The following is an 11,351-nucleotide window of genomic DNA, read 5'->3' as shown; positions in this document are numbered from 1 at the left end:
GGGATGAGCTGGAGGGACCAGCAGAGACATCTGGGCTGGGGGGTGGAGGTGGCAACAAGCACGGGCAGGAGGTGCTGGGTGGGTGTGGGCAGGGAAGGTTTTATCTGCTCGGGCACCTGTCCTGCTTCCATCCCGAAATTCCACATCCCAAACGGCACAGCCCGTAAAATCCCACTGCTCTCCAGGGAGTGAATCTTATCATCTTATCACTCCAAAAAGCTCTTTCTCTTGGCTTGCTTGGAGATCTTGAGGAAGGTAAAGGCTGGAGTTGCTGATCTTGGAGGTCTTTTCCAACCATAAAGAGCCCTAAGCCAGGATTTGGAAAGCTGGGTTCTGGGGGTCAGGACTAACTGGGCTGCTTGTGCAGGGCTCTCACACCACCTCAGTCCCTCTGCTTTGCCCCTGCTGGCAGCTAAATCCCATTTTTTTGCTTTGCAAAAGGCTCAGGGCTCAAATGCAGCACTTGTCACTTGGGTTCCTAGATGGATAAATGCTCTCACTGCCACTCTCAGCTGTCACAAGGATTTGTATCTGCCTTCATTACATCCCTCTCAGTCACAGTATAATTAAATCTGATGTTGCTATAAGTCTCAGTGAGCAAAGGAAAATTCAAGAGATTAATCAGAATATATTGCAAAAAGAGTTCTAAAAATATTCTAAATAGACCAGAAAACCAGATGAGTGGCATTCTCATTTATTACTGAGCCAAGCTCTGGATACAACAATCAATTGAGTTGATAGATAACACAGGATCTTCTGCCTCTCCTATTTCCTTCTAGAAGCTCTCACTCAGAGCCACATCAAGACACAATTCTATTATTGCCTCTCTCACCCACTGGAGCTTATTTTTGGCTGTGTGTTCAGCATTCTCTCCAGGGGTGTGCTGTTGTCATGACTCTGAATTAGGTTTTTCTTTTCTCCCTGTCCCCATCCTGTAATAATTTTATTTTATTTATTTATTTTTATTTTTTTTTTTTGAGCACACGTGTCCTAAGATCCTGCTCAATTCCGTCCTTCCAGGAGCCTGGGAGGGTTTTGTTGTTTGCTTTCAGGGCATGATGTAATTTCAAACACGCAACAGGAAATTCCCATGTGGGTTTTTTTGGGGGATTGGCTTTCCATGACACACAATTTGCTGTTTCCTAAGCAGTTTAAGCCCCTCTGCTTTGCCCCTGCCTTGCTTCAGATATCAACCAAGATGCATCTAGGCCATCTTTGGGAAGAACTTCCCAAGCTTTTTTGGCTGGCTGATGTTCTGAATTTGTTGTTTCGTGCCTGTCACAGTGGCCTGAGTCTGACTGGGAACAACTCGGAGCTGATTTACGCCAAGAGCTCGAGGACTAAAGAGGCCACTTTGTCATCTGCAGCTGGGCCAGCTGAGCTGGAACAGGGGGGGGTGTAAATATTCCCAGAGGAGCAGCCAGAGAGCTCCAGCCTGGGAGAGTTTCACTGCTTAGCTCGGTGTCACTTGGGCTGCTCCTGAGGATGTTTTTGATGAATATGTAAAGCAGCAAAATAAGGCTTTTGCTGGTGTAAATGGGGGCACGAGGGGATGGCAGAAAGGGGCAGTCAGTCCCTGTGCCTTGCCTGTGAATTCCTGCTCTGATCCAAGGACATGAACTCCTAAGAAACTCCAAATTTGCTGGTTTTAGGGTGGTTCTGCCATGCTGGTGGCACCTCAGCACCTTCTCCAGACCTGCTCCTGAGTTCCCCTCCCCAGAAACACTCCCTGGGTCACACCGGCAGTATCAGCTCACAAAGAGAATTCAGAGCTCCTCAAAGTCCCTGGAAAAGAGGAATTCAGAGCTCCCGATGCACCTGAGTGTTCACGGGGCTGGAACACAACCTCCAGGAGAGGTGACTCCTTCAGAAATCAGGGAATAAACAACCCAAGCTCCAGAGGAGCCCGGCCTGCCACGGATTGCCTGGATACAGCAGGGGGGAATGTGACACGGGCATCCTGCCTGCCAGATGGAAATTACATGGGGAGAGAGGTAGCACTGGAGGAGGGAGAGGATATTAAAAACAGAGCCTCATGTTTCAATGCCAAAATTATTAGGGAAGCGAAGGAAACAGGCAAGAAAAGCAGCATAATCCGTATCAGTCACTGGATGCTGCTCCACTGGGGGAGGCCGGAGGTGCCAAGGTTGAGGAGCCTGCCATTCATCATTTTTGATTTAGTGCTGCACAGACAAGGGGAACTTGCATGATACATGGGTTGTATATTCTTCTATTGATCCCTCAGACTTCGTTTGCTAAACTTACCATCCATCACCCCCCTCCCAGCCCCGCTCAGGTCCCCCCAGAGAGGAGCCTAAATGGAAGCCACTGTCCTGTCTCTCAGGGCCAGGGTTCCAAATGGTTTGTGACAGCCAAGGACATGGAGAACTGGGCTTGATCCACTCCCTCTGTGATGGATTGGCAGCATTTACAGTTATTTTCTCCGTGCTAGGATGGCTCTTAGAAAGGGCAAGAGCAGCCTGGAGGAAGCTGTGCTCCCAATCCCACTGAGGTGAGACAAACTCATCCTGAGACAGGGAGGACTCACCCCACTAACAATTTATTTCACTTCCACAGAAATTAACTTTGAAAAACTACTAAAACAGAGCCCTGAGCTTTCTTTTGGACTCAGCCACGCTCTCAGCATCAGGTTGGGAAGGATGTTCCACCACCCCCTGTTCCTCTCCCCTGCTCAGCCTGGATCCAGCCCCTTGCCAAGGAGCAGGGATGTCCAAGGGGGGGTACACAAAGAAGGACAGCTGGTGAAACAAGGGCTAATCCCCATGTCCACCTCCTTAATCTGTTTGCTCATGTATTATCCTGGCCAGCAAGGATTATTTCTGGCCCGTGTTGGCCTGGCAGGGCACAGGGACACTCGTGGCTCAGGCACCAATATAATCTGGAAGTGTGGTGAAGCTACTGCAAGTTTGGGGCTAAAGAGACACGTTTTTGTGATTGCCAAGTCATTTCTCAAGGTGTTGGGATCAGACTCAGTAGGGAGGACAGGTTGGTGCTCATCTTTTGGGAGCTTTTTAAATGTTCACCAGAACCATTTCAACGCCCTTTGCTAAGGAAAAGCTCCCAGAACTCTCCTTCATGGCTGGATTCTCAATCTATGGAAAGGGGAAGGTTCTTTTAGAATCACACAATGGTTTGAGCTGGAAGGGACCTTAAATACCATCTAATTCCACCCCCTGCCACGGGCAAGGGCACCTTCCACTAATCCAGTTTGCTCCAAGCCCCTTCCAGCCTGGCCTTGGACACTTCCAGGGATGGAGCAGCCACAGTTTCTCTGGGCACCTTGTGCCATGAGAGCATCAGGGGCAGAATGGGGTGGTATCAATACCCTCTCCATACCCAGTAGTTATTTCTCTGTTGCCCCATCCCAAGCAAGAACAAGCCCTGAAGTCACTACCAGACAAAACTCAGGGAAACCAGGGGCAGTTTAGCCCCAAACAAGGACTAAGAAAGAAAACATCAATGAATCGTTTCAGGATTCATCTCCCACATGTCCAGCCATCATTTTCCTCTGCTGGGCTCTGCAAAACGTCTCATGAAAGCATTGATGGACCTGACAGCCCCGAATCCATCATCTGAATTCTTCCAGCAGCTCTGGAAGGATCTTTGCAGAAATCCCCCCAAAGCTTCTTCTCCCCCCGCCCCTTTCTTGTAAAAGATGCAGATGTTAAGAACACAAAGGATTGTTCATTTCCTCCCTTTTCTGACATTTTCAGGTATTAAAAAAAAAAAAAAAGGAAGCCAGGTATGAAGGGGACGAGCAGGTTAAGAGCAATCTGTCCGTGCTCAATGAGAGGGAGAAAAAAAGAGAAGTGAAATTGTACATTATTAGATGATCTCCAGTTGCCCTCTCAGCGCAAGCAAGAGCCACATTAGGAGGCAGGGAGAGTTTAAAAGCCTCTAAATGGCTCCAAGGGAGAGGAGCTCGCTGGGGGAGGGAGAAATGCTGCTGCCTGCCAGGTTACACGCCAGGAAATCTCAGAGTTTAGGAGGAAGCTGGAGAAGGGTTGTCAGAAAAAGGTGTTTGGCCAGCTATAAAAATTGAGTCCTGCTTGTGTGAGGATTAAACAACCAGCAGCAACTGCCACGTCAACAATGGGATGGGCAAAGAAAAGGCTCCAAACACACAGCTTGGAGCTGAGAGGGACAGAAAGCAGATGCTGAGTGTGCCTTGGGTTGGAACAGCCCAGGAAGCTGCGATGGGTTCAAGGTAAAAGCACGTCCAGGACACGGCCAGAAATAACCTTGTTTGGAGGAACAGCCAGGATATAAAAGTTACATGTTTAGAGGGGAGAAAAAAAATAAAAATAAAAGCTCTGTTCACCTCTTACCAAAGAGCTCCACAATTAACCAATTAGTGGGAGGTAGCTCAGAGCAGCAGCATCCCTGGCTTGGCTATTACAGCTGAGCATTGCAGGGCCTGCTAATGGGAGATAAATTCCTCTCTGGAAAATTGGATGCAATTAGAGTCATTTTAGCGACAGTTCGCAATGGAACTGACCTTTGCTTTCACAAGCAGGGGTCCAACAGAGATATTATGTTTAATAACGTTTTATTTGTTGTGGAGGGAAGCTTTTGTGTTTGCAAGTACCAGAATAACTTAAGCTAAGCAAAAAAAAAACAAAAAACCCACCCAAACACGACGGGAACTGGGGTTTGGAGAATGGTCTGAGATGTAAAACTCCTAAATTCTTGTCTCATCTTTGTCAGATTCAGTGTGACAGTGACTTGGCCTTGCTATGACTTCTTTGACCCATCATTAAGGCTTGGCTGACTCAAAAATCCCTTGTAGGTCCCAAATTTGCCCTTCTTCCTATTTGGCACTTCCATTCTTTGGTGGTGGCACCTCCCCAGCTCTCACAGGCAATGAGAGCCCACCTTGTGAGGTGAGCTGAGCACTCTGCTGGGAAATCAAACCATCCCTAAGGGGAAGTTCTTGTATTAGGATGAATATTAGGAGTCTTTCCCAAGCCTGTTTTCCACAGCAGATGCCCAGGGCAGTCCTTGGGTAGCACCTGAAAGGCTCTGCCATTGCAGGGGGGACTTCAACCACCACAGCCATAAATAACAGCATTGTCTGCACCCACTCAGAACTGGGGGACATCAAAACCAGCTCTCCTGGTATTTTCAAGCTTGTACACCTCGTTCCCTTCTGCTCTGCTGTTCTGTGCTCCCCAGTCAGCCATTTAACCCCAGGGTCTGCAGCTACCAGGCAAAACTCTCACAAGTCTGGCATCGTGGGCTTAATACACAAAGTGCTTATTTTAAACACAGACTGATGGCTTTTCTCCCAGATAATGATGATTGATTCTGTTTTCCATCCTTTGTCAAGGCTCAGCACATGCCTAGAATTTTAACTAGTCCTTCTTCTGATACTTCCATGCATCCATCTGTTCCCCTGGATCTCTCTCGGTCTCCTGCTTTAAATAATGAACTTTGCTATGCTCAGAACAATCTATTAATAAATAACAATCTCAGAGATTACACAAGCCAATTAATAGTAAAGCAGCATCAGGAACTCACGTGATAGATGCTGCTGAAGAGGGGAGGTGTGAGAGGGTGGTGGAGCTGCCAGTCCTTGTACACACAGGATTAGCAGAACCCCCTACAATAGCTGGGGGCAAACTTGTGCAAACAGTGCCCTGAACAAACTCAGGGGAGTTCAGCACCCACACCCTTCTGTGCCAATTGTGCCAGGGAGGGAGCAGGACTGGGTTAATCCCAGCATTCTCCAGCACAAAGTGAGGTTTTGGTTGCAGCTGCAGCTCAGGAATATCCAGGAGCAAGTGCAGCTCACAGAGCACTGAGAACACCACACCACCAGTGAGCTTTTCCTCTTTAACCTGATGTTTGAATGTAGCACAACTGACCTGCTAAAAGACAAAGATCCAGCTCCCCTTTGCACTGACACAGCGGAACCCAGCTGGGATGGGACCATCCCAGACCCCAAATTAAGGCTTGCTCACGTTCTCTGGTGACACACGAAGCAAATGATGACAAACACAAGCAGCAAAAGCTGCAGATGACATATGGGACGCACGCTGTCCCCTCAGCCAGGCAGCTCAGTGGCCAGGACTGAGTTCCCTGTTGCCAACACGAAGGGACAGGAGCCTCTGTGGAGAGACTGAGCCCATCTGTGGGCCGGCAGTGCAGGGAGAGGGAACATCCCCCCGGATCCCAGGAGGGCTCTGCAGGGCTATCCCACTCTCCATGACTGGCACACATGGACAGCACAGTTCCCTGCACTGCCTGGGCACTTAGGAAGGGTCTAAACCTTAGGCTGAGCTACGTTTTTGCTTCACTGTGTCTCAAGCACACGCTTAACACGTTCAGTGGAGCACTCTGCCAACACCCTCGTTTACTGTGTTTGCCGTCTCGTTTGTTCCTTTCATTTTTGCTCTTCCTTCTCCTGTCCTCTCCTCCTTTCCCTTTCATTTCTCAGTGCAGCTCCTGTGGGTTTTTTTCCCCCTCATCTCTCCTCCTCTCTGCCCTTCATAATGACTTAATCTGGCAGGCAGTGTGACAAGCGAGCGAATCGAACACGGAGTTTTCCTGCACTCCAGATTCATTTGAAGATCTCTCCCCGCCGCAGCTCTGAAACCCCAGATTCAATTTCCCTCTGACATAATAACAGAATTAGTCTCGTATTGTCGTACATAAATTACTCACAAGCCCCGTGTCAGGAGGGAAGGGAAGAGGGAAGAGAGACAAGAGCAGGATTCAAAGGAAGGTGTGACTGTGACAAGCGACAACAGAATAACAATAGGGGACCAGTGGGTGACATCCATCACATGTGACAAACAGGGACAAAGCCATCTCTGTATCAAACAGCAGAATTATTTACCTCTTCTTCTCTCAGCCCTTGAGCCATTCAACCTCATACTGAGGATTTCTGTGTCTTGCCAAAGACACATGAAGTCTAAATAACCCTCGGACTGAAAAATATTGTATCTCACTCAGTGGAGTGGGGCGGGGTTTTTTTTTATTCTTCTTCACAAGACACCATTCATGGGAACATCCCTGCTGGCCTGAGCTGGGAGAAAGGCTGGGATAGAGCCCAGTGGGAGCAGGCCTGGCTCAGGAGGTGGCAGGCTCTCAGTGGCAGTAACACTGACAGCAAAAAAAGACAAGCAGCAAACCGGCACAAACTCCTCTGCCTTCACATGCTGCCCTTTAATTCTTCACTCTGCCTCCTGCACCGGGAGCAATCAGCTGGGTCTGGAGCTCTGAGACAGCACTGCTGACTACAAAACATTCAATATTTGTGATTGAACACTGCTTCTCCCTGTTTGTTTGTTTTTTTTCCCCTGCCTGCCTCCCCGCTCTGATGTCCCACAGTACAGCAGTGATGTTGTCACTGCTGGTTGTCATTTGAATGTCGCTGTGCCACGGGAAGAGACACTCCATGGGAAGGATCTGAATTCTCCTGAGCAGCAGCATCTGAGACTTCACATCACATCTCGCTCCTCATCCACCAAAGTGCTCCTGGTAATGAAGCAGCCTGACCTAAACAGAGACAGCTTGGAATTTTCAAGGAATCTCAACAACCCGCTGTCCTTTTCTTTTGGTCTTTCAGCAGGCAGCAAATTGGCACTTTGCAAGTGAATACAGAAGGTGAAATGTGGATGGTGTCAGCAAAAGGTACTTGAGTGAGCAATTCAGAGCTGTGGGATGTACCAGGTCAGAAAATGGTACTATCTATGACACTCCAGTGTGCTTTAAAGCCCTCCAATTAACTGCACTCTTTGAGGTTGGGCAGCTGACACGACGCTCACAAACCCCAGGAATCCCAAAGCTCGAGCATCACTTCCCGTGGGTGTTTCTAAAGGGGGAGAAGACACTGAACACTTTCATTTTCCGTGTAAATATTGGCACCCCTACATGCCCAAAGAAGGATTCTGAGAGCCCCTGAGTTTCTAAACACCAGGAGGGAGGAAAGTGCAGACCACAGTCACCTGCAGAGCAACGAGGATCAGCCTCAGGGATGCTGAACTTCACACCAAAGCCAGGTTTTATTTGCCTGTTGACAGAGTGAATGGCTTTGTTGGTCTTTCCAACCCACCTCTGAGACAGTAAAGGTCTCTCTAATCGAGCAAAGGCAGGACAAAAACTGGTGGCTTAAAGATGAAACTAAAGAAATCCAGGTTGGAAGCAGGACATGCTTTATGGTTGTTTTTTTTCCAACAGAGGATGTGGATTTTGCCCCTCAGTGTCTTCAGTCAAAACTGCCCAACTCCATCTTAAACATACACACACACAAAAAAAAAAAATAAAAACAAACCCAGAACTCTTAATCAGGATAAATCACAAGCTAGATGAGGATTATCAATATTTTTCCTGCCTAGTTACACAGCAGGCAGGAGCATCTGACCCTAATGTCCTTTTTGCTTTTAAAAATCTGCAGAAAGTTTAGCTGATCTTTGGATCCCCCACTGTTTTAGCTTAAGAATAACTTGGGGGGGGAGGGAACCCACAACAAAACCAAGGTTAGCAAATTTGAACTATTAAACAAACAGCACTTGTTGAGAGTCCCATAACAGCTGGATTTGCTCATAGCTCTTTGACACCCTGGCAAAATCCATTTCTCAGCATTTTCCTCATTAAAAGGAGCTTGGTTTTATATACTCTGCCATGAAAAATTAAGCAGGTTTTCCAGAAATAGTAATGAGCTAAATTGGCAAAGAAGACAAGTCATTTCCACCTAAGTGCACTTTTTTTTTTGCCTCTTCCAGAGCAGCCCTCACTAGGCAGTGGTTCTTTCTGCATCCAACATCCCCAGACAAATCCTTTCTTCTCAGTTTGCTTTGGAAAGGGAGGAAGGGAGAGTCCCAGAGCTCAGCACAGCTCAGGGGGTCTTAAAGAGCAGCAAGACTGATTCAGGTGGGGCTTTAGGAAGCACCAAACACCAGGAGAGGAGCCCTGGGACTGCCAAGAGCAGGAGCCCCCCCTCAGCCTGGAGGTCCTTGCAAACCCAAACACGTGCTGGAAATTCACCTGCCCTGCAGCTCTGCTCCTATCAAACGATGTCATTTTTGGTGTCTAAGCCTTTCCACACAGCAGGGAAGGTAACTACACCCAGGTTTGAAAGCAAAGTTTGCTCTGCTGGGCTGACTTTGAAACCACCTTGTCCCAGGTAGAACATCCCGCTCCCCCCTCCCCTTCCAGGAACGGGGATTCTCCCTCCCCAGAACGGAGGGAACTTTGCCCAGCAGGAGTCTGGGAGATCTCTGTCCCTCCTCCTCCTTCCCCCTTCCATGAATAACGTCAGCCATTGACCTTTTCAAGCCCAGCACTTGCTGTAAAATACGGCTGCTCCAGTTCTCACCAGTGCCAGTGGAGGAAGGGGCTGGGGGAGAAGTCTCCAGCCTGCTGGCACAGCAGAGAAAAGGGCTCCGTGGTTCTAACAACCTACCAGGAAGTTTTATGACTGTATCCCTGGCATTTAAAATTAATACAGTTATTAAGAGAGAGATTGTTTTACAGCTTAATGGCTTTTTAACAAGGTGAATGCCACGAGCCTCTGTCTGAGAGGAGGGAAGGGGAAAAGGAGTTTGGAGGGGCTCTGTGCACTTGTGCCTCTTGAAAGGGATCCTCAGTGACAGAGGAGCTGTGAGGAGCAGCTGAAATCCAGTGAAAACTGGATTTTAGTGTGTCACCTCTGCATTATTAACCCCCTGACTGGGCACAGGAGTCCCCAGAGAGGGGAGAAACAGGAGAGAATGAGCCCAAAGGTGCCTCCATCCCAGTGTGGTGACAGGATGGGGAGGGACTACCCCCTGGGCAGCTGGAGCTTCCTCTGTGCTTTCAGCCCCTCTTTCCTGCCCTTGTTCCCTTGGCTGTTCGAAAAGTATCTCAACCAAAAAAATGGTACTTGATTGTCTGAGCAGTTTCTGCCTAAAACTCCAAAAACCAGCCCTGGAGCTGAAGCCCAGAGATGAGGAGCCTGTATTGATTTTAATTCACTGCACTTTATTGCTGCATTTAACCAGAAGATTCTTTTTTTTTTTTTTTAATTCTATACATGAATCAAGAAGTGAGAAACACCAGTTTTGCCACTGGCTGGCTGGCTGCTAAAACATTGTCTGCAAGGGCCACCAGATTGATTTCTGCTCCCCCGGGCATGGCTCTGTTCACATCAACATCCCTAAAAAAAAAAAAATATCCAAGATGTGTTGCATCTTGCAGGGGCTGCAAGTTTGAATTGCTGGTCCCAAAAGCAGCCTCAGGAAGCTGGATTCTCTCTCCTTGCTTGCACTGGTTTAGACTGGCATTAGCTTTGCTAGAAGCAGGTTGCTTTCAAACCTGGGTGTAGTTACATTCCTCCTTGTGTGGAGAGACTTAGACACCAAAATGACATTGTTTGATAGAAGCAGAGCTGCAGAGCAGGTAAAACACTGCCCAGCAGGACAGGGAGATCCATCTCTGGCAAACCACTGAGCTCCCAAGCCCCTGGAATCTTAATTCCAGATGCACTGGATGCTTTTAGCTGTGACAGTGAGATTTGCTGGCCTGTGGCCATCCAAGCAGGCACTTTGCCTCCTGCCATAACAATAACTACATTATTTGCAACATCACAAATCTTTACCTCATCTGCAATCGAGCCCAGAGAAGGACATGGATCATCAGCTAAGTCATTAATAAAGGTATTGAGTAGCTGTGGACCAAAATAATCCATCCCCAGGGAAGGTGCTTTAAACAACCTTCCCCATTGATGCTCTTCCCTCAACAACTGCACCCCGAGCTCTCATCCATCTCCCGCTCACCCCATTAATCCCACCTCATGGAAGTTTTTCTTACTCAAAATGTCAGGTGGCACCCAGTGAAATGCCTCGGGGGGAGCCAAGGATACGCTGCCAGCCCTGCTGCCTGCCCCAGGCAGGTGTGGCACATCGGGCAGATCAGAGCAGCCAACAGGTCTGGCTGATGAGACCGACACTGTGCTGACTCACAGCCTTTTCAGTTTGATCCTCTGGTTTGTTCTTGCCACGCTCCCAGGTCAGCCATTCCTCTGGGTAACGGGGGTTTGACCTCCCACTGCTGCTCTCACCGTCTGGCTTTGGCTCTTTTTGCCCTCACTGAAGCCCTGCAGACCTCAGGAGGGCTCGGCAGAACGTCCCGGAGCAAGGGCTGCCTGAAAGGGCTTTCACCTTCAGCTGAGCAACCACCCAGGCACGTGCCGTGGTCAGACACGCATCCCTCACCTTTCCAAAGGCTTTATTAGCTAATGCAGCTCCGAGGCTCCCAGACACCAGGGCTGGCTCGGATCCAGCCCCAGCAGCACAAGGGCAGGGTGAGCTCACGTCTGTCTGCAGCCGTCCCCGAGGATGTTCCAG

At 48.7% G+C, this 11,351-nt stretch overlaps 1 long non-coding RNA gene across 1 annotated transcript; it reads left to right on the top strand.

The window, feature by feature from the left end:
* Positions 1–2,412: 2,412 nt before the first annotated feature.
* LOC108494740 lies at positions 2,413–7,971 on the top strand. Its single transcript, XR_001873946.1, has 3 exons — positions 2,413–2,512; positions 7,357–7,506; positions 7,595–7,971. It is a non-coding gene; the product is annotated as an uncharacterized LOC108494740 (long non-coding RNA).
* Positions 7,972–11,351: the final 3,380 nt, after the last annotated feature.

This window comes from Lepidothrix coronata, unplaced genomic scaffold (genome assembly GCF_001604755.1).
Source record: "Lepidothrix coronata isolate B3197 unplaced genomic scaffold, Lepidothrix_coronata-1.0 Scaffold27, whole genome shotgun sequence".
Taxonomy (NCBI): Eukaryota; Metazoa; Chordata; class Aves; order Passeriformes; family Pipridae; genus Lepidothrix; species Lepidothrix coronata.
Note: the sequence above shows the minus strand (reverse complement) of the source record. Positions and strands in the feature narration are given on the sequence as shown.